Genomic DNA, 8554 nt, shown 5'->3' on the forward strand with positions numbered 1-8554 from the left:
CCCAAAAAAAAAAAAGAAGCCTCTTAAATAGGGGGGGGGGGGAGAAGAGGAGGAGGAGGGGGAGATTGGATCAGGCAGCTTACGAACTCCTTTCCCCTCCCCACAACAGACACCCTGTGAGGTAGGTGGGGCTGAGAGAGCTCTCTCGAGAACTGCCCTTGAGAGAACAGCTCTGGCAGAACTATGACTTGCCGAGAGTCATCCAGCAACTGCAAGTGGAGGAGTGGGAAATCAAACCCGGTTCTCCCAAATTAGAGTCTGTGCACTTAACCACTACACCACAAAGGCTTTGGGAGAAGGTAAAATGAAAATATAAATGAGATAAAAGGAGGAAACAATCCCAAAAAGTTTGTAGATAATTTAGCTACAGTAATCCACACAACGGTCACCTCCAGACTGGACTACTGTAACTATGTGGGGCTTCCCTTGAGGCTGATCCAGAAACTGCAGCTGGTCCAGAACGTGGCAGCGTGGGTCCTTAATGAAACAGCACAGACAGCACATATTCAACCAGTGCTGTGTCAGGTGCACTGGCTCCAGGTTGAAAAGTCCTTAGACTAACGTAGTGATTCAGCTCTAAGACTTTATTAAAGGTTTGGAACAAGACAAACTAACCAGCTCGCAGGCTGGTTTATACGTGCAACAACCCCGCACCCAAAACACACCCACACACAAGTGATTGGCTATTTACAGTGGCCGAGAGTTCCATAGGCTCTCAGCCGGGAGCCTAGCCTGCTGATAGGCGCCAGCTAGGATCCGCTTGTCCCATTGCTACTGCAAGCGAAGCTCAGCCGCTTCGCATGACCGCGTGGTGAATTGGCCACGCACGCGGTCTGAGATGGATACATTACAAGGTGGAGTACCAGATCAGGTTCAAGGTTCTGGTACTGATCTTTAAGGCCCTGAACGGTCAGGGAGAGCCAGTTTGGTGTAGTGGTTAAGTGCACGGACTCTTCTGGCTTGGCTCCGTCATTTTCCTCACTGCTTGCGTGTTAGCCAGGCTTCAGGACCTGTATGTCAATCGCCACACTGCCACCGCCTGGCCGGAACATCCATTGCAGGGATTTTTTCGTAGCCGAGAAGCTGTTTCGTCTTCCAAGCCTCGACCAGGACGTCCGACTGTCAGCTAACACCCTCCCACAAGGGAGATTGGCATGCCCACCCTCTCTAAGGAGCGGCTCCCATTTTCTCTACTCGCCGAAGCTTTCGAATCGCTGGGTGGACGATGAGCTGGGGACAACAGGCTGGCTGCTCACACCAGCGCGGGGCTCGAACTAACACAGTTCAGATGTTAAGACAGTGGGATATGCCCACTGTGCCACCGCTCCCCACCACCTCCTCTGAGCATCCATAATATGTTACTTACTGGGGGGCAGGGAATAGGAAGTTTACCTTGAAGGAGAGTTTCCATACTTCTTTTGCTGGGATGTGTGTGCTAAGTGCTATCAAGTCACTTCCAACTTTTGGTGACCCTATGAATTAATGTCCTCCAAAACAGCCAATTGTTAACAGCCTTGCTCAGATTTTACAAACTGAGGGCCTTTGTGTGGCCTTGATTGAGTCAATCCGTCTCATGTTGGGTCTTCCTCTTTTCTTGCTGCCTTCAGGTTTTCCTCACATGACTGTCTTTTCCAGTGACTCTTGTCTTCTCATAATGTGGCCAAAGTACGATAGCCTCAGTTTAGTCATTTTAGCGTCTTGGGAGAGTTCAGGCTTGATTTGGTCCAGAACCTACTTATTTGTCTTTTTGGGCAGTCAACAGTATCCGTAAAACTCTCCTCCAACACCACATTTCAAGGGAATCAACTTTCTTCCTGTTGGCTTTCTTCATTGTCCAACTTTCACACCCGTACATAGTAAGGGACCGCCTTTCCCCGCATGTTCCCCCAAGGGCACTACAGTCGGGGAGCCAAAATCTCCTGGATGTTCCAGGCCCCAAGACCATCAAACTTGCGATGACCAGGGCTAGGGTGTTTTCGGTGGCGGCTCCTATCTGGTGGAATGAGCTCCCAGAGGAGATCCGGGCCCTGTGGGACCTTGTACAGTTCCGCAGGGCCTGTAAGACGGAGCTCTTCCACCAGGCTTTCGAGTAGGAGCCGCCACCACCACTGTTCCATCAACGCCCTATAATCTCCGCACACTACCACCGCTGGTGTGGGTACCATCGGAGGAAACGGGACGTTCCTAGGAGACGACAGGGCAGTGGGGATATGCACTGCTGTCGTTGTGTAGCTATACCATCAAGAACACCATCTTGGTTTTACAATTTGGAAGTGAGTAGGGGAGCACCGAAAATGTCTATTATGAATCCTATTTAAGTGTTTATGAATCCTATTTAATTGTTTATCTTATATTTTTAGTATTTTATACTGTTTTATTGTTATAATCTGGCGTTATGCCTCTGTTAGCCGCCCTGAGCCTAATAATGGGGAATACTATAGTATGAATTAACTCCATCTTGGTCACCGGCGACACATCCATTCTCAGATCCCTGGCTATAAAATATTTGTGATCAGTGTGTCGGTGTAAGAGGAGCTGCAATTCACTGGCAGAAGAACAAGAAATCCTTTCAGCACCTTCGGTCTCAAGGAACTCATCCTCTTTACTGGAAACTCCCTGGATGTCACATTAAAGGGCTGTGATTCTTTAACATAGCTTTCGGTCATATGCGGCTCAATAGGAGATGTGTTCTGAAAGCCAAACCTTTCTTTTCTGTGCATTAGTAGTGTGTTTATATTCCTAGTTAATGGTCTAAAACTGTAAACGTAGATCATCAGTGAGTGACATGAGTTTAATATATAAGGCTCTGTGTGTATGTGTAGTTAAAACAGTGTAAAGTACACACATGCATTGAAGATAGACTTGTGTGTGCAGTGTGGCTTCATAGACTACTTCCCGCCATGCTAGAAGTGTGCGTGTGAAGTGCTTATTTTCAGTGGCATGCTTAGAGTGACTTGCAGGGCTACTTTTCCCGCAGTGTGCCATTTTAGCATTGCTTTCACATATGAGCACTTTGCAGAGGTCATTTCGGGGGGGATCGCGGGGGAACGCAGTTCCCCTGGGTGAGGTGCAGGGGGCGGGGCACATGACGAAGCCCTGCCCCCTGCTTCCAGCCCTCATTCAGCCAGGAGGAGGCAGGAGAAGAGGGAGGGTAAGTTGCTTCCTCCCCGCCTCTCCCCACCCCAGCCTGCCTGGGGCCAGGGAGGGCCTTTGCGGGGCTTCCTTGCACTCCCGCCGGCCTTGCAGGTCCACCGCCGGGCCCCTGATGTCAGGGGGTGTGGCATATGCTAATGAGTTATGCTAATGAGTTCCCCTAGCTCTTTTTCTACGAAATGACCCCTGGCACTTTGTATATGAACGGCGAAGAGCATCTTATAGATCAGTCCTCAGAGGCGTTTTGCGGAGAATGCATGTGCTGTATCACCCTTTATATCTGTCAAACGGTTATGCTTTCAGTGAGGCAACCCATAAAGGAAATAACCAAAATAAAAGGAAAGAGTAGGTATTATCAAAGAGAACGGCAGATACATCGATCATACACTGTTAAAGTGGTCCATGCCACAGCCGGGATGTTACTTTCATTCCACAGACCTGTTTAAAACTGGTATAACAGAGGGAGAGCTTAAATGTCCAGCTGGAAAATAGTGGTATTGAATAATTCTGTACCAACATTTTTAGCACCAAAGTATTTTTATTTTATTCTAGTACCTTTTTAATAGGCTTGCCAGTCTCCAGGTGGTAACAAAGCACACAGAGGAGAGTCACGGTATGGAGAAAATTAACAAAAGATCAGAAACCCATGAATAACAAAAAATGTATAAAAATAGCATGTGAACCCTTAACAAATGTTTTTTTTTAAGTACCCGAGGGTACACTTTTATTATTTTTTCCATTATATACAGACATACAGACATACATACAAACAACCCCCAACTACCCCCCACAACATATAACATATAACAAGAGACTTTATTATTTCTTCTGCTTATTACATTTCTAAATTCATTATCTATTTTACTAAGCTTATCTTTTCTGCGTTCTCAGATTACTACGTTTATCTATCAGTTACATTTAACAAATGTTGAATGGAGAATATGATACTAAATGTCTCTGGTGTCAGTCCAATTTTTGAAGTCACCTCAAAGTCCTAAGGAAATTCCTACCTGAAGCAGTCCGTCCCGGTGAAGCTTTGAAAATTTGGGAGCTGCTTTATCAGACCTGACTAAGAAGCAGGAAGATTGAATGTATTATGGATTTGAAGTGTAGTGGGTTAGATGCATGAAGTAAGCTTGGAGACTGATGTAGTGATCAGCATACTTTACTGGTACACAACAAAGACACCAAACAACAGCCGGGTGGCCAACTATATACATCCCTGGGGACACACCCCTAGGTCCCATTGGCGGGTTTGAATCTCCCGCCACGGGCCCATTGGTCCCCCAGTGGAGAGACTAGGATCCTAGTCCCCATTGTTGATTCATCCCCAAGCTCCGAAGTGTGCGCTGGCATCAGGTGGCGGCCAGCGGACACAACAGGATTAATTATGTTTGGTTGCAGTACCTGTTCCTGAAGAAGACACTGTGGAAACAGGATTTTACCAGTGCCCCGTTAACAGGATCGCTTTGGCTCAATCAACATCGGACTTTGTGGCTTCAAAGGCTCAGTAACTAGCTGTTTTAACTCCCATATCAAGGTCCTCTTCACAAGTTCAAGCTGTTGCCCCAGCACATGCATTCAGCCAGTGGCAGCACTGAAATAGTACGCTGGAGGAACAGTGCAAGTACTTCCCCTCCACCACTGATGTGTTTTCGGTGCCCAAAATTCTTCCCCAAAGCATTCAGCCCAGCTTTATTTTTCTTCACCTTGTTGGTGCAGGAAGTGTTTCAGAAGACCCCAGTAGGCATCACCTTCAGTTCTGCAGGAAGTGCCCATTCAGAAATAGCTGCCCGCATCATACGGCGGGGCACAAGAGCTGGCCTGCTCTAGTTGTTAGGGTAGGGTTTGGGAAATCCAGATTCGAATCCTTGCTCTGCCATGGAAGAAATAGTACGCTGGAGGAACAGTGCAAGTACTTCCCCTCCACCACTGATGTGTTTTCGGTGGCCAAAATTCTTCTCCAAAGCATTCAGCTCATCTTTATTTTTCTTCACCTTGTTGGAGCAGGAAGTGTTTCAGAAGACCCCAGGAGGCATCACCTTCAGTTCTGCAGGAAGTGCCCATTCAGAAATAGCTGCCCGCATCATACGGTGGGGCACAAGGGCTGGCCTGCTCTAGTTGTTAGGGTAGGGTTTGGGAAATCCAGATTCGAATCCTTGCTCTGCCATGGAAGCTTACTGGGAGACCTTCAGCTCGTCACAGTCTATGAGCCTAACCTGCCTCACAGGGTGGCTGCTGTGAGAACAGGGAGGAAGGGAAAGAATGGTGTAATAAGCGGCTTCGGACCCCCAAGAGGGAGAGGTAAAAAGGTAAAGGTTCCCTTGCTCGAAAGCCAGTCGAATCCGACTCTAGGGTTGCGGTGCTCATCTCCGTTTCCACGCCGAAGAGCCAGCGCTGTCAGAAGACGTTTCCGTGGTCATGTGGCCGGCATGACTAAACGCCAAGGCGCACAGAACGCTGTTACCTTCCCACCGAAGTGGTACCTATTTATCTACTTGCAATTTCTTGCTTTCGAAATGCTAGGTTGGCAGGAGCTGGAACTAGAGACGGGAGCTCACTCAGTCATGCGGCACACTCGGGTCTCGAACTGCTGAACTACTGACCTTCCACAGCCTGCAGTTCAGCGTCTTAACCACTTGTGATGATGCTTGCTTTGAGGCCTCCAAAAATTTTGCAGTTACCACCGATACAGATCAGCGCAGGCGCATAATCCCATGGGTGTGACTGCACAGATGACCACTCAAAGATCATCAGCCACAGGTAAGCAACCTGTTTTTGCCCTGGATGGCATCTGTTTTGTGGTTCCTCAAAGTTCCGAAAGCATCTGCAGGCTCAACAGGTTTGGGGCACCTGAAGAAGGGGATGATGGCACGTGTCTATGTCACATCTCAGCTGGTATTTGTCAGAGGCCTGTTCTTACGCCTGCTCAGCCTATGATGGCTATCATTAAAAAAAAACAAATCTGGGTGTGAATTTATTCATCTTCTGTGCAGGCACACATTGGGGCTGTGCATGTCCAGGCCTGCCGTGGAGAAAATTTTCCAGCTTTAGAAGGAATTTACGTACTCATGCAACATGGCATAGAAAGAGCTGTGATTTAGTACAAGCATTTCATCTAACACCTCAAATTGTCTGTGCATATGCGGGCTAGATTCCAGTAGTGGTAAGAAATAAATTGGATAATAACCTGAAGTGCGAAAGGCAGCAGCTGTAATTCAATACAAGAGTTCATGCCTGTTTTATACAGTCTTCGAGCCAAATTATCATGGAGACTAATTAACTTTCTCCCAGACACGGCACTTTTCTTCAAAGGAAGGGTAAGGTAGTTACTTCCATATGAAAAGTCCTAAGAGCCCTATAGACAAAAAATGTGAAATCTACCCATTTGTCAGAATTTGCCAATATACATTTCTCAGTCCTTATCATTATTCTTCTTATTATTATTTTTCTTCATCTATGTTTTGCCATCTCAAGTATGCTGGCTACACTGAACAGCGCGAAATGAAATAGTTTGCAATTTTGGAGAGAATATGCAGTATGAAACTGTTACTTGAGATAATGATATCCTGAGGAAATCAACCTTATTTTGGTATGCCAGCCTCCATTTCCTGTCCAGCTGAGGGCTTTGCTTGGCTGTACTTTTTCTGGGAGGCTGTGTGTTACCTTAATCACAGCTGCCTCCTCGTTGCAAAAATCCCACCAACTGGTGTCTGCCTCAACATTTTTTAAAAATGTACAGACTAAAAGTCGCCTGACACACAAGTGAATTTAGAAGTGTCATTTCTCCGTAAGAAAGCAGGCTTTCTTGGCAAGGCCTCTTAATACTCTTTTCAGCCGAATCTTCTGCCTTTTGACTGCCTCCAGTTCAGGAAGGAGTCAGATCAGCATTCCAGTCCAATTCAGGATTTGACAGTGCCCAAGGGAAAGGATGCGTCAGTTTTAAGGAATCCCCCTCACACCCTGCAAATCTTGGAAATCTTAACATCTATAACATCATGTCTGCCATTAAGTGGCAAATATTGTTCTCAGGATCTACTTTCAGGGGTGATGGGGTTTTTTTATACAAGAATGTTAGAGCTTTTTAGAGGAGCTGGTTTGACTTAAAATAACTGGTTGGCTGAAGTTACACGTCAGTCATCAGTGTGAAATTGAATTAGCAATATGTGATTAGCAGTGTGTCAATAGATGTCGCTGAAAGGTGATGGATGATAGTGTTCCCGAGAGATTAGGATCCTCAAGAGGTGCAAATCGACACAGCGTCATTTCTGTTTGAGGGTGTTTTTTCCTCTGTCAGTTTTTTTTAAATGCACTGAGATAGTAACATTTTTGGCATTATCAACAGTCTTCAGGAGTTATACATTCCTTATGAAGTGGGTCAGATTTATAGGGTTTTTTTCATTCTGAGGTGGTGATCCAAAGAGTCACAGGCGCTCCAAGACTTCCGTTGCAGCCTCTTCTGCCCCTTTCCACCCATCCCCCAAATTATTGCTGAAGAACTTTCAATCCAGTAAGTAATTCCCATGCCTGAATCTTGCCATGTCTGGATCAATCCATAGCTCTGTATCTGCTCTGCCTGCACACCCCCATCTTTGCCATTCTGCCCACCCATTCACTACCTCCTACTTGTTCTGCCCACCCATTCCCCACCATACCATCTTTCCCGCAACCTGGCAACCCCCACAGCCTCACTTCCCCCTGCTTCCTTCTGTCATTCCCACCCCCTAACTCAACTAACTTTTATCTACCCTACAACTTCAGTTATAATCAGGGCTATTTTGGGGCAGGAACGCACAGGAACGGAGTTCCGGCTGGCTCCCAAGTTGGCCACGCCCAGCAGGAACTCATTAGCATAATAGGCCACACCCAACAGCAGAAACTCATTAGGACTGGCTACATTAGGGGTGTGTGGCCTAACATGCAAAGGGTTCCTGCTACAAAAAAAAGCCCTGGGTTTTGACAACAAACAAGGTAAACAGAATAACAAGCAAAAGTTGGTTGTGGCTGGATGAGCACACTTCTGGTAATGTGGGGATGTGGCCTAATAGGCTAATGAGCTGCTCTGTCAGGGGTGTGGCCTAATATGCTAATGAGTTTCTGCTGTTGGGTGTGGCCTGTTATGCTAATGAGTTCCTGCTGTGCTTTTTCTACAAAAAAGCCCTGGTTATAATTATTTACTTCATGTATACCCTTCCTGTCCCCACAATGGGGACCTAAAATAGCTTACGGTATATCATTCTCCTCTCTTCCATTTCTTCTTCACAATCACCCTATGAAGTAAGGTAGCCTGACAATATGTGACTGGCCCAAGGTCATCCTGTGAGCTCATCCCGTGAGAATGGGGATTTGAACTTGGGTCTTTCATATCCTTGTCTGAAACTCTAACCACTGCACTACACTG

The 8554-nt window shown here is 46.6% G+C and overlaps 1 long non-coding RNA gene across 1 annotated transcript in view; it reads left to right on the forward strand.

The window, feature by feature from the left end:
• Nucleotides 1-8554, forward strand: part of LOC107124763 — a 116749-nt gene that overhangs the window by 21995 nt on the left and 86200 nt on the right. The window lies entirely within an intron of this gene.

This window comes from Gekko japonicus, unplaced genomic scaffold, assembly GCF_001447785.1.
Source record: "Gekko japonicus isolate JY-2015 unplaced genomic scaffold, Gekko_japonicus_V1.1 scaffold2443, whole genome shotgun sequence".
NCBI classification, from domain to species: domain Eukaryota; kingdom Metazoa; phylum Chordata; class Lepidosauria; order Squamata; family Gekkonidae; genus Gekko; species Gekko japonicus.